Source organism: Mobula birostris, chromosome 7 (genome assembly GCF_030028105.1).
Source record: "Mobula birostris isolate sMobBir1 chromosome 7, sMobBir1.hap1, whole genome shotgun sequence".
Lineage (NCBI taxonomy): Eukaryota > Metazoa > Chordata > Chondrichthyes > Myliobatiformes > Myliobatidae > Mobula > Mobula birostris.
This window is the reverse complement of record NC_092376.1, coordinates 125,209,652-125,236,325: the sequence shown is the minus strand read 5'-3', so window position 1 is coordinate 125,236,325 and position 26,674 is coordinate 125,209,652.

Below are 26,674 nucleotides of genomic sequence, written 5' to 3'. Positions count from 1 at the left end.
TGACCCCTTCTAGTTCTCCTAATTTCATTCTTAAGCTTCTTCTTGGGAACCGTGCAATTTTCTTGAACTCTATCAGTACCTAGTTTCTTAAACCTTTTGAAAGCTTTTCTTTTCTGCTTAACTAGATCTTCTACATCCTTTGTACACTATGTTTTTTTAATTCTATCATCCTTTCCCTGCTGCATTGGAACATACCTATGCAGAACACCATGCAAATGTTCCTTGAACATTTGCTGCATTTCTGCCATGCATTTCCCTGAGAACATCTGCTCCCAGTTTATGCTCCCAAGTTCCTGCTAATAACATCATATTTCCCCCTACCCCAATTAAATGTTTTCCAAAATTGGCTGCTTCTATCCCTCTCCAGCACTATGGTAAAGGAGATAGATTTGTGATCACTGTCTCCGAAATACTCTCCCACCAAAAGATCTGACACCTGATCAGGTTCATTTCCTAATACCAGCTCAAGTACGGCCCCTCCATTAGTTGTCTTACCTACATATTGCGTCAGGAAACCTTCCTGAACACGCCTAACAAACTCCACCCCATCTAAGCACTTTATTCTAAGGAGATGCCCGTCAACATTATTATTGCACCATTCCAGAATCTGCCTCCTTATCTGCTCTTCGATGTCCCAGTTACTATTGGGGGGTCTATAAAATAACATTCGGTAGATTTATTGCCTCCTTCTTATTTCTGACTTCCACCTACACTAATAATCCATCCATGAATTCCTCTATTTCTGCAGCCATGGCACTATCCCTAATTAGTAATACCATGCCCCCACCTCTTTTGTCTCCCTCCCTGTCTTTTTGAAAAATCTAAAGCCTGGCACACTCAACAGAAAAATCCTGCCCCTGAAACATCTAAGTCTCTGTAACGGTCCCAACATCCTATTGATCCATACTGTAAGTTCATCCGCCTTGTTTATGGTACTCCTTGCACTAAAATAGACACATCTCAAACACGCTCTTAAACTTTTCGATGATTTTAAGTTCCCTGGACCCCACCGCTTTATTTTCACCATGGATGTCCAGTCCTTATATACTTCCATCCCCCATCGGGAAGGTCTCAAAGCTCTACGCTTCTTTTTGGATTCCAGACCTAATCAGTTCCCCTCTACCACCACTCTGCTCCGTCTAGCGGAATTAGTCCTTACTCTTAATAATTTCTCCTTTGGCTCCTCCCACTTCCTCCAAACTAAAGGTGTAGCTATGGGCACCCGTATGGGTCCTAGCTATGCCTGCCTTTTTGTTGGGTTTGTGAAACAATCTATGTTCCGTGCCTATTCTGGTATCTGTCCCCCACTTTTCCTTCGTTACATCGACGACTGCATTGGCGCTGCTTCCTGCACGCATGCAGAACTCGTTGACTTTATTAACTTTGCCTCCAACTTTCACCCTGCCCTCAAGTTTACCTGGTCCATTTCCGACACCTCCTTCCCCTTTCTAGATCTTTCTGTCTCTGTCTCTGGATACAGCTTATCCACTGATGTCTACTATAAGCCTACTGACTCTCACAGCTATCTGGACTATTCCTCTTCTCACCCTGCCTCTTGCAAAAACGCCATCCCCTTCTCGCAATTCCTCCGTCTTCGCCGCATCTGCTCTCAGGATGAGGCTTTTCATTCTAGGACGAGGGAGATGTCTTCCTTTTTTAAAGAAAGGGGCTTCCCTTCCTCCACTATCAACTCTGCTCTTAAACGCATCTCCCCCATTTCACGTACATCTGCTCTCACTCCATCCTCCTGCCACCCCACTAGGAATAGGGTTCCCCTGGTCCTCACCTACCACCCCACCAGCCTCCAGGTCCAACATATTATTCTCTGTAACTTCCGCCACCTCCAACGGGATCCCACCACTAAGCACATCTTTCCCTCCCCCCCTCTCTCTGCATTCTGCAGGGATCGCTCCCTACACAACTCCCTTGTCCATTCGTCCCCCCCATCCCTCCCCACTGATCTCCCTCCTGGCACTTACCCGTGTAAGCGGAACAAGTGCTACACATGCCCTTACACTTCCTCCCTTACCACCATTCAGGGCCCCAAACAGTTCTTCCAGGTGAGGCAAAACTTCACCTGTGAGTCGACTGGGGTGATATACTGCGTCCGGTGCTCCCGATGTGGCCTTTTATATATTGGCGAGACCCGACGCAGACTGGGAGACCGCTTTGCTGAACATCTATGCTCTGTCCGCCAGAGAAAGCAGGATCTCCCAGTGGCCACACATTTTAATTCCACATCCCATTCCCATTCTGACATGTCCATCCACGGCCTCCTCTACCGTAAAGATGAAGCCACACTCAGGTTGGAGGAACAACACCTTATATTCCGTCTGGGTAGCCTCCAACCTGTTGGCATGAACATCGACTTCTCTAACTTCCGCTAAGGCCCCACCTCCCCCTCGTATCCCATCTGTTACTCATTTTTATGCACACATTCTTTCTCTCACTCTCCTTTTTCTCCCTCTGTCCCTCTGAATATACCTCTTGCCCATCCTCTGGGTCCCCCCCCCCTTGTCTTTCTTCCCGGACCTCCTGTCCCATGATCCTCTCGTATCCCCTTTTGCCTATCACCTGTCCAGCTCTTGGCTCTATCCCTCCCCCTCCTGTCTTCTCCTATCATTTTGGATCTCCCCCTCCCCCTCTAACTTTCAAATCCCTTACTCACTCTTCCTTCCGTTAGTCCTGACGAAGGGTTTCGGCCTGAAACGTCGACTGCACCTCTTCCTACAGATGCTGCTTGGCCTGCTGCGTTCACCAGCAACTTTGATGTGTGTTGCACATCTCAAACCATCAGGCTGAGTGTATATTTGCCTATCCTTCCTCACAAGCTCCTTTGAAGCTGTCTCTACTTGTGCACCTGTCACCCCATCCTCTGCCTCTTCGCTTCGGTTCCTACCCTCCTGCAAATCTAGTTCTAAACTCTCCCCAATCGCATTAACACATCTCCCTGCCAGGATATTGGTCCCCCTTGGATTCAAGTGCCACTTGTCCTTTTTGTACAGGTCACATCTGACCCAGAAGAGATCCCAATGATCCAGAAATCTGAATCCCTGCTCCCTGCTCCCTGCTCCCTGCTCCAATCCTTCAGCCACAAATTTATCAGCCACGTCATTCTATTCCTATGCTCACTGTCGTGGGCACAGGCAGCAATCCTGAGATTATTACCCTTGAGTTGCTGCTTTTCAGCTTCCTTTCCAACTCCCTGTATTCTGCTTTCAGGACCTTCTCCTTTTTTCTACCCATGTCATTGGTACCAATATGTACCACAACCTCTGGCAGCTCACCCTCCCATTTCAGGATATTGTGGACATATTCAGAAACATCATGAACCCTGGCATCTGGGAGGCTAACAACCATCAATGTTTCTTTCTCGTACCCACAAACTTGTTTATCTGTCCCTCCAACTAGAGAGTCCCCTAATACTGCTGTCATCCTCTTCCATTCCCTACCGTTCTGAGCCACAGAGCCAGACTCAATGCCAGAGTCACGACCACTGTTGCTTCCTTCAGGTAAGTCATCACCCCAACAGTACTTAAAATGGAGTACTTATTGTTGAGGGGGATGGTCACAGGGGTGCTTTCAGTTACCTGATGCTCTCTCTTCCCTCTCCTAACAGTCACCCATTTATCTGTCTCCTGTGGCTCTGGTGTGTCTTGTTGCCTGTAGCTCCTATCGGTCACCTCCTCACTTTCCCTAACAGGCTGAAGATCAATGAGCTGCAGGTCCATTTCCCTAACTTGGTCTCCAAGGAGCTGCAGCTCGATGCATGTTGTGCAGTCATGGCCATCGGGGGGGCTGGAAGTCTTCCGAATATCCCACATCTGACACCCAGAGCAGAAACCTGGCCTTGCAGTCATACTCACTATTTTTAAATTAAAGGAAAAAAGAGATATGGAAGTAACTTACTTCCTTACCTTACCTAGGCCTATCCTACCCGAAGCCCCGATAAGCCAAAGCCCTACTACTCTGACTCACGTTACACCAATGACTGCTCCGCTAGGCAGTGTCTCCCTTTTATCCTGGAACCTTTCAGCAACCTTGTGCGATGACGAGCTACTGCATCTGTGTACTTCTCCCAATTGAATCTCCCACTGAAAGAAACTCCTCGCTTCTCAAGTCTTCTCAGTGGCCTTGCGTGATGATGAGCTATTGCATCTGCGCACTTCTCCCAATCGAATCTCATTAATGCAAATATATAATCAGCCAATTGTGAGGCAACAACTCAATGCAAAAAAGCATGCAGACATGTCAAGAGGTTTAATTGTTGTTCAGATCAAACATTGAAATAGGGAAGAAATGTGATCTAAGTAACTTTGACCATGGAATGATTGTAGGTGCCAGATGGGGTGGTTTGAGTATCTCAGAAACTACTGATCTCCCAGAATTTTCATGCACAATAGTTTCTAGAGCATACAGAGAATGATGCAAAAAACAAAAAGACATCTAGTGAGTTGCAGTTCTATGGATGAAAATGGCCATAGAAGACATCAGAAAAGAATGGCCAAATGAGTTCAAGATGACAGCAACTCAAATAGCTACGCGTTATTGCAGTGATGTGCAGAACCGCATCGCTGAATGCACAATACATTGAGACCTCAAGTAGATGGGCTACAGCAGACGATCACAAACACACACTTGGTGGCCACCTTATTAGGTACAGGAGTTACCTGATAAAGTAACCATCTAGTGTACAGACTTTGATAATATATTTACCTTGAACTTTAAACTTTGATGTTTGGTCAGGTAACCAAATTGATATTTTTGTTCTACTATTCAGTGGTTCTATGATGACATGGCTGCAAACTGTAACAGGGTGGTCACCGTGCTGGGTCTGATCTGGGTGGTGATGGTGAAGTTCTGTATCTTCAACCAGTGGACTACCAGGAGAAGCTTAGAACAGGTGGACTCAAGTGCAGAGGTGACTAGAGACGAGAATGGAGTTGAACAAAGGGTCTCGGCCTGAAACATCGACTGTACCTCTTCCTGTAGATGCTGCCTGACCTGCTGCGTTCCACCAGCATTTTGTGTGTGTTGCAAAGAATCTTTATTTTTGGATTGGTTTGCAGGGATCATTAGCTTAGACTCAAGGACCACCTCACACATGCCAGGTTCAAGACTGAACAAAGACCAACACAACAGAGGGAACTTAAATAGGCAAACAAAACAAGGCACAGATGCACTGATAACTATAATAAGACACAGGTGAAAACAATCAATTAATAATCAGGAGCAGAGGACTCTGGCTGTCCCATGTGGTCAGACTGAGGCATGACATAAACTGATCTCGAAAGAATGAATATCTTCCTCAGTATGTTAATCCAATCCGCGTTCAGAGATCATAGTTTTGTTTCATATCAATGTATTAATCTTACTCTAAACATTAAATTTACCCTTTGTACACATTTTCTGTAGAAAAATTGCCACAGATGGAAAGCCAAGATTTATTACTATAAATTTATTTATTTATAGTAATAAATTTATTTATTTATACTATTTATTACATGAAAGTCCAGACGTTTATTTTAAAATTGATACTATATGAAATTAAAGTTTATTGTAGCTTTAGGACTCTCTACTTTGAATTTTAAAGCAATTTTAAGATGTCAGGTTAAGATCAACTTCAATCACAATCTTGTTAGTAATATTTAAGTCAAGGATAAATATTGCAATAGGTGATCAAGATAAATCAAACAAGGTTGATACTACAGGTGTTTGAAGACTAAGTTGGAAAATTGCAGACATAATAGGAATTCATAACATTTTAAACTTCAGATGATTATCCGTCTCTTTTCTGATCTTGACATGACTCTGATGATTAGATATTGCTGCTTAAGTAATTGAGATGTCAGCTTTAACACAGGTGTTAGACTTGCTAATATGAAATATGCTTATCCTTGTTCAGATTCCTTATTAAATACATATACCTAATGGGTAATATGTTAAACAATTAAATCCAGTCATAACCAATAATAAAGAATTATCTCCAGCTAGTCATCAAATGACCTGGAGCAGAAGATGTTACAGAAAATAGGTAAAATACTGTGATGTGTCTACTGTGATGTCATAGTTTAAAATAAAGGAAATATGGCTGATCCTTCTGTGACTTGATCATTCAAATATGGTTTTACATCAATATTTATATCAAAAGATTTATATTAATATCAATATTTTATCCTTTAACTTTAGATAATCAACCACACCACATATCCAACATAATCTTAATGTTACCTTTAAACAAACATGGGAAAATCAAGATTCTTCTTGCATTAGTTGATTTCGGATGTAACATTTTTGAAATGTATTTTCAAGTGTATAATTATACTTGTCAAATAGCATGTTATGGTTAATATTGAATTGCCCGTGGACTATAAATATTTCTATGAGGATATGATTATGATTTTGAATGACAGATGCAAGCATTCCCCAGTATTCAAGATTGTTTTTTTTTTATTAGTAATTACATTAAAAATAGCAGGGTAGATGAATTGTTGATCATTTATGATGTGTATATTCAGTTGTTCAAGGGTGTCAGACAGCATTGGAGACCAAAATCCTTTGTGCTTTTTGACTAGGGTGTATTCAGTGTAACGTAATTCAAGCAGGGAGTAAAGGATAAATTGGTGACAGTGGACCAGTTAGTCAAATATAATTTCTGGGCAATCCTTTACTATCTGTCACGAGATATAATTAATATGTGTTTTGAAATGCATGGAATAATCAAGGACGGGAGCCTGAATGTTTATAAGCAAATCGTGCCTATCTAATGTAGCTATTTTATCAAGGAGGTAATCAATTGCATAAATGGAAGAAATAAGGCAGAACTTAGTATATGCAAACACGAGGAAATCTGTAGATGCTGGAAATTCAAGCAACACACGTCAAAGTTGCTGGTGAATGCAGCAGGCCAGGCAGCATCTCTAGGAAGAGGTACAGTCGATGTTTCGGGCCGAGACCCTTCGTCAGGACTAACTGAAGGAAGAGCTAGTAGCTCCTTCAGTTAGTCCTGACGAAGGGTCTCGCCCCAAAATGTCGACTGTACCTCTTCCTAGAGATGCTGCCTGGCCTGCTGCGTTCACCAGCAACTTTGAACTTAGTATATATAGGCTTTAAAAGGTGTATGATAGGTTTCTGATTAGACAGCTTGAGGAAAGTTCAAACAAATAAAACAAGGATCCAAAAATGATTGCTGGGTCCAAGGAACAAGGAACAAGGAACAGATGCCGAAAATTCAGTGTAACACACACAAAATGCTGGAAAAACCTAGTTGGTCAGGCAGCATCCATGTAGAGAAATAGTTAAAGTTTTGGCCTGAGGGTCTCAGCCTGCTACGTTCCTCCAACATTTTGAGTGTGTTACTGGATCAAAGGAAAATACTGGTAAAAGAACAAAGGGTCTGTAAAATTCTATCCAAGAAACAGGATTGCTCATTAAACCATAAGACCATTTGGCCCATTGAGTCTGCTCTAACATTTCATCATGGCATCTTTTTTCCTCAAAGCCCCAGTCTCCTGCCTTCTCCCCATATCCCTTCATGCCCTGACCAATCAAGAACCTATCAGCCTCTAACATTAATACACCTGAAGATTTGGCCTCTACATCTGCCTGTGGCAAAGAATTCCACAGATTCACCACTCTCTGGCTGAAGAAATTCCTCCTCCTTTCTGAAGCCGTGTCCTCTGGTCTTAGACTCTCTCACTATCGGAAACATCCTCTCCACATCCACTCTATCAAAGACTCTATCTACAGTGATTTAACACCTTCCTCTTTCTAATGATTTGATTTCATTTTTTACCAACAGAGCAATGCCACCCCCTCCGCCTTCCTGCATGTCCTTTCGATACAATGTTTATCCTTGGACATTAGGCTCCCAGCTATAATCTTCCTTCAGCCATGATCCAGTGATTGTTGCTTTATAAAGTGCCATATGATCCAATATTGATCTTGCCCTTACTTATCCTGGAACATAGTTATCTAGGGAATAGAGTTATCTTTATTTCCATGGCTCCTCACAGCAGCTTGGAGACCAGGTACTGCAACACCAATATAATAAGAGCCATCAAAGTTCCAGAACAGAAGTAGAAAACAGCTTTGTTCTCCTCAGGAAGAGGATTTGAATTTGCCTCCATCTATGCAGGAAGGCTCTGCAGTAGAGTGAAAAATATTTGAAGCCTTCGCCAAACCTTGCAAACTGCAGACAAAGGCAGAAGAAGAGCCACCTGAAGATCTGGAGGCTGAGTGCCATCAGACGCAGCTTGAAGGAACAGGAAAGCTTGGACTATTGAAGGGAGGTCCCAACTGATATACAGGTACAAGAATCCCATATCCCAATCGGGGGGTGGGGGGACACAAAGTCTGCATTGGTCAAGAGGAACTCCCATATAAAGCAGTGCCTTTCATTAAGTCATTGTCCCCAGAGAAGCTAAGAAAACCTTTATACTTCAATGTACAACTAAAACACAGTTCACTGATAATCAGCAGCAAGGGCATACAAAATTCTCACAGATCACATACTGATTATAACATATCAATGATTGAATAACTTAATTTCAAATTTGCGAAAAAGAATACTTAAATGGGTTCCTACAATATCTCTTTATTTCTTGGTGAGTGGCACTTAACTTAAATGACTATAATCCCTGTAGAATTTACTTTTTTTCAGATTGATCGAAACCTTTTGGACTACAACTCAGCATTGACAGTGTTGTAGCCACTGAAGCTAAACTAGTTGTGCAAGAGAAAATAATTAATAAGATTGGTATTCAATAAGTTGGGGGGTGGTGAGTGACTAACATTTCAAACCAAAGGTATTAACATTTATTCAACAGTGAGAACTCTCCATGGAAGTTCGATTGAAGTTCATTTAAGTCCATTGTACCAAATGACAATTTCAAAGTAGGCAATGCAGGAGAAAGATTGACATATCAGTGGTAGAAACAATAGCACTCGCACAGGTCATGAAATTTGTACCTTATCATTAGAATGTCAAACTTACCCTGCACAAGCAATCTATATATTCTCCTTTTTCTGCCACTTTTAGAGTGATTTATTTCTGCTTACTGAAATAAGTTGTGTGCTGTGAAAGAGAATGCATTTGAACATTATATGTTTCTTGGGAATTATTTATAAAATGGTGAAAACAAATAATAAATAAATGGAAAGTAATGGCATTTGTTTCCATATTCATATACCCTAATACCTTTCCTATTTGACAACGTTCTGGGGAGTTTTTACGTCCCAGCATTAAGTTGCCCTGTCCACTATGTGATGAAGTCTAGCTGCTCCCTCTCAGAGTTCTGGACAGATATCATCAATGACCCATAGGAAAATCTTGCCTTCAATGGGCTAGTTTTGGACTCCATTTGATGGTGTAGTGTGGATTTGCTAGCGGTGGGAGGTGAACTTGTGATTTCTCTGAGAGAGGGACCTCAATATTTTAAACGTGCAAGTCAGATAAATTCTCAGTCTGGATTGATAATGGTCTCACAATCTGCTGGCATCCATACTAAACTGACATTATTTCAACTTCCAGGCTTGGAGCAGGTCTGGATGACAGGCTCCGAATCACATGTGTTGTCGCTGTAGTTTTGACTTTTCTACTCAGTCAATTCTGATCACATCTGAACAGTGCAAGGTTCATGGTCCCTTGTCTCCTGTAGACAAATAATATGTTTACCAACTCCATGTGCACCTGTACCCATCTTGTCACAAACGCATAATAGTCATGGCTATCATCTGTGTCCTCTGGTGTAGTACAGATCTGTTGACATCTCCTCCTTCTTCAGCAAAATTCTATTTAAGAGACCTAAAAGTAAATAAGCACCCATAAGCTGGCAGTGTGGGACAGGTGGAGAGGATTGGAGTAATGGCAGACGAAGAACAAATCAGTTAATATAGTGAACTGAGAGCATAGGTGGAAATAGTTTATTGGAAACAGTAATTCACACTCAGAAAGGAAAAATAAGATCAAAAGTCAAAGGCAGAATTTGCTAAGGTTAATATTAAGGTCAGAGGATAACAGGAATGGAGATTTGAATTCTCACTGGATTGAGGACTGTGATTACTTTGATATCCTTTGCCAACAAGTGTCACGTCCTTTTCAAGTTGGCTGCAGAGATATAGGAGCAGCAGTCTGACAGTCTCTGCTCCATGGCATGCCACTATTGCAGCATATCATGTACACCAAGCCTTTGCTAGCTTTGACCAACCACTTGAAGCTCGTCATTATAGTAGATGCGAATGCTACCCGTCCACTGTCATTAATGGAGCTCACCCTTCTCTTCTTGGGCACTGGTATGAATGCTCCCCTTAGCTGAGAAACTTAGACTGCAGCAGTGAAAGGTTGAAGATATCCCTGAGCACTCCAGCCAGTTGGTCAGTCCAAAGTTTTGGTATCCACCCAAGTATATCATTAGGACCTGATTTCTCATAAGGGATCAACTCACACAAAATGCTGGCCTGCTGAGTTCCTCCAGTCCAGCATTTTATGTGTGTTGCTCAGATTTCCAACATCTTCAGATTTTCTCTTGTTTGTGCCTTGTATGGGATCAGCCTTTTGAAAGATCTTCTAACATCAGCCTTCAGGACACAGATCACAGGGTTTGCGAATGCTGTAGGGATCTGGATAGGTGTAGTGTGATTCTCCCTTTAAAAGCATGGATAAAAGGTATTGAGCTCTTCAGGAGTCAAGCATCACTGCCATTTATGCTGTTAGGTTACATTTTATAGGAAATAATGGCTTACAAAACCCACCACAGCTGTTGTGCAGCATGCAAACCCTGCCACAGATGCCGGGCTCTTTAATTAATTAATATTATTGTCATGAACAGTAAGATTATCACTAATCCTCTAAAACCTTTCACAATGCCTATGAAAGAAGTAATTAACAGCTCTTGTGAAGAAATCTTTTTCACAGGTCATTCCAGTGGTAATTTATAGTAAGATTATCGTCAGTTCTTCAGCTTGCGTCACTGCTTCACTGAAGTGCTTCTGAGAGCTCAACACATCTATGCATCTTGAGTCAAATTCAAAAACTGGAGTTTAAATTCTTCTTGGGTCACCAAAAAACCCTCCTCTGCTGTAGCAGTTGTCAAATTTTCTCTGGGAATCTGTGGACGTGATGAACCCAGGGATTATTTTGTATGTTCCACACCTCACAGAAGGAAGCAATGTTGTCTCCCAGATTTGTGTTTTGCTTCCCTCAAAGGGTGTGGAACAGATACGGAGAGGTTAGAGTGTGGAAGTGAACCAGAAACAGCTAGTGAACAGATTTAAGATCATGTCATTAATTTAAAAGCTGAAAGCATGCAGAAAATGGAAATCTGAAATGAGAGCAGAAAGTGCTGGAGATACTCAACAGATCAGGCTGCATCTGTAGAGAGAGAGCCTGTAGACCTGAAACAGCAACACTTTGGCTTTCTTCATAGATGCTGCATGAACACTTAGCATCTTCAACATTTTCATTTTAATGCTTGTGCCCAGATTTTGCAAGGTTGACGGAACTAGCAGTGACTTCACCATCTGCAGATACTTTCCTTCGGTCAATGTGGAGTCATCCATCAGACATTCTTTCTCTTTTAGAAAGAAGCTGTAATGGGCCAACGGATCAGCTTTGCTGAGCCATTTCAGAGGATAACAAAACATTTCTGGTCGGCCAAATCCAGTAGTGATGACAAACTTCCCACTGCTGAAGGATATAAATAGAACATTTGGTAATTATTATAATAATCATTAATAAGTATTCTTGTTTTTAATTTAAAACTGATTTAAATTCAACTGCTATCATGGTTTCCAGTCTCCAGGTTGTTAGTACAGGCCTTGAGATTACTATTATTTTCCATCATCTCATTTTTATTTGGAAACATGCCATGTGCACTGTGTGGAGGCAATGAGCAATATGTTTCACTTATTTCAGTTTGGAATGCTAAATAAGGCAAAGATTGCAAGTGTGGATTGAGCAGTGCTTGCAATATCTTAGGTCGGAAGAAAAGAGCATTGATATGAATGCACAGGCTTGCTTGACCGCAATTTTTCACTGGGACTGAGTCTGTGGAACAAGCATAGAAATGCAATGAATTTGTATAAACCTTTCCTATCTCGTGAGCCAATACTCAGCAAAGGCAATAAATTAACATTACATTTAACAGTGCATCAACTGACAAAGTGTTTGCATATCACGACTTCAGGCCTGGCACCAGGCTTGTGGTTTACACAACATTAGCAAATCGCTACCTTGCTTCGGAGAAATTACCCACAGCAGGTACCCATGTTATCTCCTTAAAAGCCTCCAAATCTATTGGCAAGATGGACAAATCCAAGTCAGAATATCCCTGAATCTAAATGTCACTGAATAAATTGAAGCAGAGGCCGTTGGATGGAATCTAAGTATTCAAATGCTAAGGTTCTAATCATGTTCAAGCAGCTCTGAAGAGCCAGACACATCATCCTCAAGTCCAACAGCGCATTCCGAGTTCCTCTTCAAGTTCTCTCGCAGCAAGCGATTTCCAGGACAAAGAACAAGCCATAACTGTTCTTAAGATCTCAATAAAGATACACACATTCCCTGAGCCATGGCTAATTATGGCTCTTGACTACGCAAAATTAAGGAGGTAAATTTGGCATGGACTGATCATGGTAATTTGCACAGAGAGAGCACTTGGAGGCCATGGACAAGCAGCAGAAAGCACACAACCTCCCATTGTTCCAATTAATGATGGATCTCATGTCCTACCTGAGGTTCAGCTTACAGATCCCACGTTGGCCTCATTAGCCACCTCCCATCCCACAGACCAAGACAGGGAGTGAATCACTTCTCTGAATTTCCACCAGTAAGAGTATCTGAGGTTCCACATGCTATTATAGGAGGTGGTGAATGTGCAGGGTGTGCAACTCCCACATTTTTATGGAAAAGGTCCGGGGAAACAATTAGTGGAGAAATGAATCTGTATATTATAGAAGGTTCAACCTTTTTAGAATGTAGGCAGTGAAGATGTTGGTTAGTGGGAAAGTATGGAGGTGTTAAAAAAGGTTATGTACTTAACATGAAGTTTATTGGATAGAGGACGAGAGAAAAAATGATCCCATCATTCTTTTGGAAGTGGCATGTTAACAATGAGATAGCATAGCAGTTAGTGCAATGCCTTACAGCATCAGCGATCGGATTTCAATTTCCGCCACTGTGCGTAAGGAGTTTGTGCGAACCCCCTGTGACCCAGTGGGTTTCCCCGGGATCCTCTGATTTCCTTCCACGTTCCAAAGCTGCACGGGTTATAGGTTAAGAGTTAGTAAGTAGTGGCATGCTATGTTAGCGCCAGAAGCATGGCAACATTTACAGACAGCCTCCAGCACATCCTAGGACTGTGTTGGTTGTTAATGCAAATGAGACATTTCACATCTTTCGATGTACATATGACAAATAAAACTAATCCTTTGAGGGCTGACTCTGTGCACTTTTGTAACTTGCATCTTATGGGCTTACATTTTATAATAAAAAATATCGAGCAAGTAAAAACAATTTGCCTTCTGCTTCATTTACAAGCCAAATTTATATGCACCATCTTGTTGCAACAAATTAATTCAGTACACAAGAACATTAAATTCTTATCTTTTCTCTGGACACAGAAGACAGAAAATGTTCAGTGAACCATTTACATTTCACAAATATCCATAGTTTCATTAGAAAAGGAAACAAGAGTACTGCATTCATTATAAGTACACTGTCAATGCTATCCTTGGTTCTTTAAGGTTGTTATAGTGGGGTTAGTAATGGGGACAAGCTATTAAATGCTTCCAATGGTGTGCACCTAAAATAGCCTCTGCTAACCAAGTCCAGCTCCTGGACTTCTACAGACAGGAGAAGGGGCAAAGGTGGTTTCTGGTGCCTTAAAACCAGAGGCTTTGGGCAGATGGGGCTTGTCTGCCGTGGTTGACAGTTCATCTTGGAGAAGGAAAACTCTGATCTCACGCCTCCACTGCCTTGTGGCTGCACCCACTCATGCAGGAGGCTTTGGGAGTAAACCCCGAGGGAAAAGTTCGGAGCTGGAGTCCCTAAGGCAGTTGAGTTCAATGTTGACTGGCAGCTCCTGTGACACTGCTGGTACCAAGCAGTATCGTCTCTGCATTAAGTTAATCAGTTGCCTGAAGAGGGGGTGCTTGCTACATGGGCAACAGCTTGCTCTCCATGCCTTACTGCCCTGGCTTGTGTATCTAGACAGCTAGGATGCAATATCGATAGTCAACTCTGACCAATGGAGGCCCTCAATGCTATTCTGAAAGTCAACAGTGTTAAAACAATAACTAACTTTTAGGTGTATTCATTCAATATTTTTTAAAAACTAAGTATCATTTGGTGGAATTCAAAACCTGTATTCTTTTCAATTTCCTTTTCTGCAAGAAAAAATCACTTCTCCTCAAAACATAACTGGAAAATCCTGCAGTCATCTTACAGATTCCTCATTAAGTGTATCCTTTTCCTCAATTTTCAGATGGAGGCATAACACAAAATTACATGGTGCATTGCAAATGTGCCTTTGGTGATGAATCATACGCTCAATTTTATGACACTTTTTAGTCTAAATTCACTTAGTTTTTCCAGCAATGATATTCTTTTGCCAGCAACTAGTCATCTGTTCTATGGTTCAATGCATTTATTCTATACCCAGAGCTAGGCCATGGTGTTTCTGGCCCAATTAGATTAGCTCAGTGGGATAAATTATATAAATCTCAATGCCACATTGAATAATTTAAATTGGAAGATTTTGGATTGAATTAAAAAGTAGCTAAGTTCTGAATAAACAAGTCAACTTTCCCAATCCAAGTGGAATAGATTTTTATCTATGTATTTCTATATTTCTTATTATAAATTTTATCCAGTCAATAAAATATCTTCTTTGGATACCACTTCCCTGGCAATCACATTTCATGAATTCAAACCTGAAGAGGATTAGGCTGCCCTTCTGCATGAACTGAACAGCTGCAAGTATTCCCGGGGAAAATCAATCACTTACTCTGCTTCCAGAGCTACTGTAAGTATTTTCATTTTCCTACATAGAGCAGTAGTTCCTGACTGTAGGCATATGTGTAACAGGATTAAGCATAACGAGCAGTAGGTTGATAGTAGTCATCAGTGGCAGAAATATGAACATGGAGAATCTTGAGGAGTTGCTGTCCCAGCTGATCATATTTTTCACATAATCTCTTTATCTTCAAATCACCTCCTCACTTCTTTTTTTCAAACAGTTTGTATCAGATTTGTTTCTCTGTACTTAGATTACTCCACGTAGCATCATATCAGTGTGTTAGTTATTCTAAGATAATTTATGAGGGTATTAAATCATAACCTGATTCAATATTGAATTGACCTTTATTTCCCTGACTTAGTCACCATTTAACTGTCTCATATAACTACAAATTAAGAGCTTAATATTGTTTCCAAGGCCAGCAATATCTTAAGGTAGGATATAAAGAAAATCACCAACTGCTCTAATTTCTGTGAGATCCAGACATCCAACCAAGTGAATTGAACTTGCTTCTTTTTTTAATCTATAGTTCATTTAATAAATCCAAGCTAGTATTGTTAGAAACCTACTGGTTCTTCCAGCATATTTTCATATAAAAGCTTCATTTAAATTCCACCAGCTAATTCATACGCTTTCGGATAGGATATTGGCAAATCAAAGAGCTCAGATTCAAATTCTTGGCCCCACAAAATAAGTGCCAACTTACGCTGAAACTGAACATTGTTAACTTCCAAATGAATAAGACCAAGACTTCTCAAACCAAGTGAATTTGATTTGCATCTTTTTAAATCTAGAGTTTGTTTAATAAATGCTACTGAAGAATTGAAATGTCTGCACTATACAGTCTATAGGCAGGAACTAGGTAAATTTAGATCCAAAGAGGGAGCCATTGCAGGATGGCTTGGCAAAATCCAGCCCTGATATGAACAAATATTTGGAACAGCTTCATGTTAACATCAGCAAATGTTATTTTTCGATGGATTCCTATATTTTATTTACATATGCTCTGGGACAAAAAGAAAAAAACTATCATACTCAGCAAAAAATATTAAATTGCCAACATGGAGCCTATCTGTTCAGATTTGCACCAACAACAAAGCGCCTCTACTTCCTCAGGAGGCTAAAGAAATTTGGCATGTCCCCATTGATCCTTACCAATCTTTATAGATATCCCATGAAAATCATCCTCTCTGAATATGTCTCTGCTCTGCCCATGACCCCAAGAAAATGCACACTGTTGTGGACACAGCTCAGTATATTATAGAAACTAGTCTCCCTTCCATGGACTCAGTCTATATTTCTCACTGCATTAGTAAAGCAGCCAGAATAATCAAAGATCCCACTTACTCTTGACATCTTGTCTACTCTCCTCTGCAATTGGGCAGAAGATACAAAGGCCTCAAAGTATATACCATCAGGCTCAAGAACAGCTTCAATCTCGCTGTTAGAAGAATATTGAATAGTTCCCCAGATTCAAGATTCAAGAATGTTTAATGTCATTTCCGCTACAAGAGTGTAAGTGAGAACAAAATATTTGTTACTCTGGATTTGATGCAGTACAAAAAACATAATGATAAAGAACACAATAATAATAATAAGACACAATAAATTTAATAACAGAAATTAGCTTAAATACATAGATTGATTGTATGTCTATAAAGATACAAGACTGCCTGTACAGAAGGTGACTGACAGGAAATGATGAAGTTGTGGTTGGTGGTGTGGAGGAGTGGGTTAGTGTGTGAGTCTGCTGGGCCTGACGTGGATACTCTGTAGCCTCCATCCTGATGGGAGTGGGACAAACAGTCCATTAGCAGGGTAAGTGGGATCCTTTGTGACGTTATTTCCCTTTTCTGGCACCTTTCTGTATTTATATCCTTGATGGCAGGTAGGCTGGTGTTGGAGATGCATTGGGTTCTTTTAACGAACTGTTTTTGTTTCTTCCTGCCTGCTGCAGTGCAGTTTCTGTACCAAGAAGTGATGCATCTTGTTACAATGCTCTCTATTGCACATCTGTAGAATGACGTGAGTATTATTGTACACAGTCCAGTTCTCCTCAGCCTCCTCAGAATGTAGAGGTGTTTGTGAGTTTTCCAGATTGTGTGGAATATGTTTTGAGACCATAAGAGGTTGTGTGAGATATGCTTTCCCAGGATCCAACCACCAGACACATCTTTTCCTCCCCCTCTTCTCGCTTTCCACAGGGATCGCTCCAAGGCGACTCCCTTGTCCACTTGTCCCTCCCCACTGATTTCCCTCCTGGCACTTAACCTTGCAAGCAGAACAACTGTCACATCTGCTCCCTCACTACCATTCAGGGTCCCAAATAGTCCTTCCAGGTAAGGCAACATTTTACGTGTGAGTCTGTTGGGGTCATCTACTGTATCTGGTGCTCCCGTTGTGCCATCCTGTATATTGGTGAGACCCGACATAGACTGGGAGACCGCTTTGTCGAGCACCTACACTCGGTCTGTCAGAAAAAGCAGGATCTCCTGTTAGCCATCCATTTCAATTCCACTTCCCATTTCTGCCCTGACATGACAGTCCATGGCCTCCTCTACTGCCATCGTATGGCCACACCCAAGTCGGAGGAGCAACACCTTATATTCTATCTGGGTATCCTCCAACCTGATGGCATGAATGTTGATTTCTCGAACTTTAGGTAATTGGAGCCCCCACCCTTCTCTATTCCCCATTCTAATTTCCCTCTTTCTCCTATCTCACAACCTGCCTATCAGCTCCCTCTGGTGCTCCTCTTTCTTGCCTTTCTTCCGTGATCTTCTACCCTCTCCTATAAGATTCCCCCTCCTCCAGCCCTTTATCTCTTTCAACTATCAACTTTCCAGCTCTTTACTTCACCCCTCCCACACCCCCCCCCCCCGGTTTCACCTATCACCTGCTATCTTATATTTCTTCCTCCCCTACCCCCACCTTCTTGCTCTGACATCTCATCTTTTTTCCAGTCCTGATGAATGGTCTTGGCCTGAAATGTCGACTGTTTATTCATTTCCATAGATGTTGCCTGGCCTGCCCAGTTTCTGCAGCATCTTGTATGATGAGCCATATAGTCTTTTATGAAGCCAAGATGTTTAATGATTCAGGACATTACAGTATTAACTCAAATCAAAATTCCCTCTTTTTTCTCTCAGAATTGGTTTGTGTATGATTAAGCAAAATATGATAATGGTACAATATTTAAATTATTTTTCATTATATTCATCTGGGTTGACAACTTTGAGAGGAATGGAGAAGGAATTCAGAAGTAATTACTTCCCAATACTGTTATGAGCACAATTTAATAAAAAGTTCAATGAATGCAGAAAACAATTTGAGACAGAGGTAGCAACTGATGGCAAATGGGATTTATGGAAATAAAATTAAGAAATGAAGTTGGCATGAACTGGAGTTCAGACCTGCCACTTCAAGATTAAATAGATAATAGTGACTTATTTTTTAATTAGTTCAGTGGCTGGATGTTACTTCTGACATACAACAGATGCCCTGAATTAGTAAACTTTCCAGATAGCACAGGATTGTAATGAATGAAATCCCCCATGATGTTTCACAGGTATGTTATCAAACAAAATGTAACACCTGACCAAACAGGTGTCATAGAGGCATACAGCATGAGAACAGGCCAGAAGGTTCATTGAGCCTGAGCCAGCCATCACGCACTCCTTCACAATAATTCTATTTGTAGTTCTTCACATTCTTGTCAACTCTCCCTATATTCTACCACTCTCCAACATGTTAAGGACAACTTAGAGTGGACTGTGGTCAATTAGCCTGCCACCCTGCATATCTTTGGGACAAGGGAGGAAAGAAGAGCAACTAAGGAAATACATAGTCACAGAGAGAATGTTCACACTCCACACTGACAGCTCTGGGATCCGGACTGAACTCAGTTTTCTGAAGCTCTGAAGCAGCAAACCCTCAGCATGCATCACAATACTGTCATTGCCTTTTGAAAAAATAGAATAACTTAAATAACTGGGCCCAGAACACATGCACTCTTGGGACTCAAGCATATTTTTATTTGATTTGTGAGAAGAGAACAGTATGGCCCCATCACCCACACTGTTCTGAAGCCAGGACAGAAACCTGCTATTTTCATACAGAATTGACTTACCAGTTATGGATATTGGCCCATTTGATAAATTGTATATGTTTGAATTCTTCACTTGCAAGTTCAATCGCCATTCACAATAGAAGTGTTAAAAGTCAATTGAAACTTCAAGCTGACAACCGATGATACTTTGAAGTTAGTAAAGCAATTGTTATTGGGTGTGTTTCACATCCTTCCATTATTCCTATCTCGCCTGTCTCTGGCACACCTTATAGCGTAAAGGGATGATATGTTTTAGGAAAAGTCTCACTACAGTGGCCTCATTTGTCTGGCTTGAGTACACACGGTCGCAGTCATCCCTGTGTACCTGTCTGCAATGGGAAGATTGGTTCTGGTGGTCTCACTTCAACGTTCCCCCTTGTATGGGTTTGACTGTACACTGTCATAGTCATCCTCACCTGGATGTTGCCTTTAACCCCTGCCTTAATGCAACTTCCACACTCCCTCCTCTTTGTCCTGTAAAGGACAATATAAATCTTACTGAATTTCAGAGGCGCAGGTTCTCTGAGAATCTGTGACAATTTCATCATGGACAGTTGCCTGTTGTTTTCTGGGACATATGTGCAACACTCCTGACTAATAGTGGCACAAGTACCACCTTTCTTAGACAACAGAAAGTCTGGTGCTAGATGATTGTGAAGGACCACAGAGTGATTGCCAGCATTTCAGCAGTAATGTCACTGATGGCCTGGCTCATGTAGCTTTAAAGTATCATTAGCCAATTTCTTGAATGCTGAGGCCATATTGATGCTCTCGTGAGTGAGATTGGCAGTTCTCAGAACAGGAATGCTGTTACCCAGAAATGCTCAGATTCCATAATACTCCTTTGATGGTGGCCCCACACAGTGGGATGTAGAGAAAGTGCAGGCAGGTGGTACATATATGGTATTAAACAGGCCAGATAACAACCGCACCTCCATGGCTTTGTTTCAGGCCAAAGACCCCATTTTTTAAAGGGTATTCCTGGCAGTCAGTGATTGATCTGTTGGCCACATACTCAGTAAGTATCATTAATGGGATCTGGTGGATTAGCAGCTGTATAGACATCGCACAGTCTGTTACTAAAGCTAGACCTATCCCTTGATGGTTATATTAATGTATTTCACCCCATGAAGCAGCTTTGGAACATGGGTTTAATGCAATCATTGTAAGCAGGTTGATACTAACTCTCAAAACAGTTGCGTTGGTAAGAGTCATTCCTCTGGGCAGTGCATCTCCGTGCTCCTTTACAGTCCTAGTTTCATTATCAAAGTAAAGCACAGAATCAAACTCACTATGATTCAAGGGTATAAACACATTTGAAAGCCACCTTCTGAAGATACAGGTCCTCTTTAGAGCACACCCAACAATCTGACCAGTTAGTATGTGATGAATGTTCATAACCAAGGTGAAGAAAAGTGTTAGGAGTATTAGTGTCATGAGATACTTCTGCACCTAGGTGAAATATAGATGCCCACATTACCCAAAACTTACAATGTAGAGTGATAACTTAAGGTGGTGTTGGCCAGAAAGAAATACAATCTGCAAACAGGAATGACGCAGGGACAGTGGAGACAGACAAAACTAAAGTCTTTGTTCTTGCCATATGGAATGGACATGGCCATTTGTTGAGGTTGTCCTTGCAGTCACCATTCTGTGAACTGTTTGATGAATTGCTTCTTGCTCTGGGATGACTTAATCAGAGCAGTTGAACATAGACACAAGCAGTTTCTAGGGAGCTGTTCCAGGCAATTAGTTACCAGAGAGCAATACACAGTCTAGATGACGCCAAGGAAAGGGGATTGATTATAATGTGGATGCATCTGACCATACACTTTGCTTTGCCAGAAGTACAGCAACTCACTGGGGGAATAAATGAGTTAAAGAATGTGATATTGACTATTATGGATAAGAATAGCGGGAACCCAATAAGTAAATGTTGTCAGAGGAATGGATGGATGGTGTTCCAAGAGACGTATGCATTAAAATTAGGTTGAGATCCTTTAGGATCAGAACCCACAAATAGATGGTTAAGAGTAATAGTGTCTTATAACACTGATAAATCTAGAAAGATATTGAAACAGTTCAATCCAGTGACTCTACACATACTGAGGCACAGGTATTGAGGAACATGGTTAGGGCATGACAGAAGGAAGTGCAGGAGTCAGATTTTAACTTTAGGAATACTTCAGAGGCAGCTAAAATGTTCGCTTTCAAAAAAATAGATGAGGCATCGTGAAGAGAAATACAGGTCAGGGTAGAAGCAAGCAGAGAGATTGCAGAAGAGAAGTCACAGAGCACTGAAGTACACCATCATCCTTTCAAGGAAACTGTGGTGGGAGCAAACATCCCAATACAGTGCTCAAATCTGCTGTTTTAGCTGTAGTAACATGGATCATTATGCCTGGAACTGCACAGAATGAGCTCATTTAATGTGAATCACAGAAAGGTCGGGATATCTTGGAATTTTGGGTAATGTAGAATCTCATGCTTTAAACTTGTTGGAAGTTTACCTTTGCCTGATGAATAGCTTCTAACATAAGGAAGGAAGGAAAGAATGAAGGAGGGAAGGAAGGAAGGAAGGAAGGGAGGAAGGAAGAAAGAAGGAAGGAAGGAAAGAAGGGATGAAGGAAGGAAGGAAGGAAGGAAGGAGGGAGGGAGGGAGGGAGGGAGGGAGGGAGGGAGAGAAAGAGAGGGAGAGGGAGAGGGAGAGGGAGAGGGAGAGGGAAAGAGAAAAAAAGGCTGTTTATGTGTTTACTCAATCAATATTGGAAGGAAGTTTGAGTTATTCCTATGCTTCAGAGGAAAAAGTGATCAATTGAAATATTTTGGTATTCTGAAGAGAATTTGCAGGAGCTCTTGTCTTTTAAGAGTTTGCACTTCTTTTAAGAGGTTGTGTGAATGCATCAGGAGCCCCCACCCTGCCCTCTTTTCTTTTGCTTCGTTCTGTGCATCTTTATTCCAGATCTGAGATACCCAGATTTCAGAGGGAAATAAGCATTTGGGGAAATTGCTCCTTGGTGGACAATTAAATTGGGAATTTGGAATTGATATGTTGGGAGATTGGAACATTTGGGAACAATCCTTAAAGTTGTTTTTACTAACAAGACTGTTTTCTTTTAACAGAACATAAATGATGTTGCTCAAGACTTATGACATATTGATTTTGAGTTTGAATTTCTTTGGAAAATAGATTTGATGCAATCAATGCTTATCACTTAAGTTGCAAATGAAAGTTTTCGATTTAAACATTTATCCTGGTCCAAACAACAGCTCTGCATTAATTCCCTCACCATCTTAAAGCACACATTTATCCAAATGCAGCTGAATTATCGAATTAAAATGACTAGGTCTGTCAGCCCTCTCTCTGCAGGGTTGTGATGCCGTTGGAAAGGGTATTATAGTTTCTACCTTCCTTGCAGATAATCTTTATTGCATTGGAGAACTGCATGGGTGTCAGAATATGATAGCAAATTATCCCAAGGGACCATTTGTATAAAAATAATAAGGGGCGAGCTAGAAGGAGAACAAATAAAGAAATACTCAAGAACAAAGACACAAATAAAGGAAAGATTCTAATTACAGTGACATGCAAAAGTTTGGGCACCCCTGGTCAATATTTCTGTTACTGTGAATAACTAAGCGAGTAAAAGATGAACTGATTTTCAAAAGGCATAAAGTTAAATATGACACATTTCTTTAATATTTTAAGCAAGAAAACTTTTTTATTTCCATCTTTAACAGTTTCAAAATAACAAAAAAAGGAAAAGGTCCAGAAGCAAAAGTTTGGGCACCCTGCATGGCAGTACTTAGTAACATCCCCTTTGGCAAGTATCACAGCTTGTAAGCACTTTTTGTAGCCAGCTAAGAGTCTTTCAATTCTTGTCTGGGGGATTTTCACCCATTCTTATTTGCAAAAGGCTTCCAGTTCTGTGTTTAGGTCAGGGGACTGTGAGGGCCATAGCAAAAGTTCAGCTTGCGCCTCCTGAGGTAGTCCATTGTGGATTTTGAGGTGTGTTTAGGTTCATTATCCTGTTGTAGAAGCCATCCTCTTTTCACCTTCAGCTTTTTTATAGATGGTGTGATGTTTGCTTCCAGAATTTGCTGGTATTTAATTGAATCCATTCTTCCCTCTACCAGTAAATGTTCCCCTTGCCACTGGCTGTAACACAAACCCAAAGCATGATCGATCCACCCCTGTGCTTAACAGTTGGAGAAAGGTTCTTATCATATAATTCTGCACCCTTTTTTCTCCAAACATACCTTTGCTCATTGTGGCCAAAAAGTTCTATTTCAACTTCATCAGTCCACAGGACTTGTTTCCAAAATGCATTAGACTTGTTTAGATGTTCCTTTGAACCTTTTGAATGGAACTTTTGAGTCATAGTCCCCTGACCTAAATATCATCGAGAATCTGTGGATAGACCTCAAAAGAGCAGTGCGTGCAAGACGGCCCAAGAATCTCACAGAACTTGAAGTCTTTTGCAAGGAAGAATGGGTGAAAATCCCCCAAACAAGAATTGAAAGACTGTTAGCTGGCTACAAAAAGCGTTTACAAGCTGTGATACTTGCCAAAGGGGGTGTTACTAACTACTGGCCATGCAGGGTGCCCAAACTTTTGCTTCTGGCCCTTTTCTTTTTTTGTTATTTTGAAACTGTAAAAGATGGAAATAAAAATGTTTTCTTGCTTAAAATGTTAAAGAAATGTGTCATTTTTAACTTCATGCCTTTTGGAAATCAGTTCATCTTTTACTCGCTTAGTTATTCACAGTAACAGAAATTTTGACCATGGGTGCCCAAACTTTTGCATGCCACTGTATATTTTTTGTAGATAGTTCTTCACCTGAACAGCGTGGTGAGGGGAGAACCAACTGTGGGATATATGTGAGAGTAAAAGAACAAAGTCATAAAGGTGGAAGCCCACTGAAAATTATCCCAGAATGGAACAAACAGACTAACAAGTTTGCAAAACAAGGTGCTGCAACCTGACAGGCCAGTTGCAGATCAGACAAATTGAAGACAGAAGGAGCAACAGGCTAAGGTTATGGATATAACAGAGGAGCAGAAGAAAGGAAGTATTAAAACATGATAAAAGGAGCAGGGTCAGAAATATACAAGGAGCACAAGGGAGTCCTTACTATAGACTGAGTGGTCTTATGTGAAATTTGTGGTTCCAGAGGAAGAATGAAACCAAGTGATCCACTGGTACCATGATCTATAGGGATACTAGGGGGCAGTAAATGTTCTGGAAAGGCTAAAGAAAAGTGTGAGGATGCCATGAACAGAGCAAGCACAAAAAGAGAAATAATGTATGAGATCATGAAAAGGCAATGTGACTTCATTGGACATGTGATTACGAAAGAAGAGTTAGAATGCACAGTAATTATGGGAAAGATTGAAGGGAAGAAAGCGAGAGGAAGGCAAAGACAAATGATGATGGAGACAGCAGCCAGTGAACTGGAAATGAATACCAATGAATTGATCCACTTGACCTGAAACAGGAGTGTGTGGGCCATGGCAGTCAAAGCTCAAACTGGGAACAGCACCGGACGGTGATGATGATGATGATGAAGTCTTTAATCCTAAGATTTCATTTAACACAAGGTGAAGAGAAGCATTGTGTTTCATTGCAATGGAGTTAACTATGCTAACTATGACTGGGGCCATGGATGGTGTTGTTCCAGACCTATTACAGCAGGTAAATGCGTCAACAGTGATGTTGATAGTTGGAAAATGCTTAGTGATCACAACCTTTCTCAATGAATTTGAGTAACTTTGGGCTAGCAAAGGAGGAGTAGAGATTCAAATTTGTATTATGCCAGGGTAGATGGTTTGAAATGTGAGGACAAAATCTTAGGTATCCCAAAGTCCTAATATAAAATTCTAGAAGTGACAATATCAAGTATCCCAAAGGGAATAATAATTAGTTTTTACATCCAATCACTGAACAGCCCTCAGGTAATGATGGCCATGCTATGATTACAATTCCAAGAGATCACACTCATGTGAATGAGTGGGGCAGTGATTTACACAAAATATATCTACTGGGGTGGTTACCACCAAATATTTTCCAATGGTTGCTTTGATTATTATTAGTTATACACAGGAGAACATTGTACATGGGTAACTTTGGTTACAGTACTAATGAAAACTGTTCATTGCCTATTTCAAAGTTCCAAGTACATATATGTCACCATATCCAACCCTGAAATTAATTTCCTTGTGGGCATACTTAATAAATTCAAAATAGAATAAATAACCATAATTGTATCAATGAAAGGCCACACCAACTTTGGCGTTCAATGAGTGTGCAAAACACCACAAACTGTGCAAATAAAAAATGAAAGAAATAATAATAATAAATAAATAAGCAATAAATATCAAGAACATGAGATGAAGAGTCCTTGAAAGTGAGTCCATAGGTTGTGGGGATGTTTCAATAATGGGACAAGTGAAGTTGAGTGTAGTTATTTCCTTTGGCTCAAGGGCCTGATGGCTGAGGGGTAATAACTGTTCCTGAAACTGGTGGTGTGAGTCCTAAGGCTCCTGTACCTTCTTCCCTATGACAGCAGTGAGAGGAGACCATATCCTGGCTGATGGGGACTCTGATGATGGATGCTGCTTTCCTGTGTCATTACTTCGTGTAGATGTGTCCTTGGTGGGAGGGTTTTACTCATAATACACTGGACTGTATCCATTTCCTTTTATAGAATTTTCCATTCAAAGGCATTGGTGTTTCCATACAAAGCTGCGATAAAGCCAGTCAATATACTCTCTACTGTGAATAATCAATTTTTCTTGCTATATGTACTGGTGGGACAAGCATTTAGTGATAGCTGCATGAGTTATACCAAGAGATGGAAATCGTGCCCTTTGAAAGGTCACAGTGTTCACATTGGAATTATGACTTTAGATCTGGCTGTCAGACAATGAACTTTGTCTCAGCAAGCAGTAGATGTGGTAATGAAGGAAAACCTCACAATCCAATGCAGTGACTCGGATCAATATTTATTGGACTATGTTGTTACCGAGTTTCGCCGATTCCTCTGTTGAGTGCAAACTGGACATTGAGTGACGTAGATTTGTGGAATAAGTGTTTGAATTGGTGGCCAATTGCTTAAATACATCCATGGGTGAGTATAGTATTGCATGCTGTTGAAATACTAATGCTATGTCCATAGTTAATTGTAATGCTTAATGTATATCAACTTAAATTTTGGTGAAAGTTAGAGAAAGATGGTCGTATAAAACAGAAGAGGTGATTGTTGGTATAAGAGTATGTTTCATTCAGTAAATAAATGTTACCTTTACCTTTATATAATATAAGCATAGCACACCTTCCAGAGGCCCATGGCAGTCCTATGGGCAGTCAACAGAATGAGAGGAGGATAATGATCCTAAGTTAAATATCTTTGCATGAAGAGGAGGGAGATGTTGGTCAGGAAAAAAAACACAGTCTACAAATCAGTGACAAACAAGAGAAAATCTGCAGATGCTGGAAATTCGAACAAAACACACAAGATGCTGGAGGAAGTCCAGCATTGAAATGTCG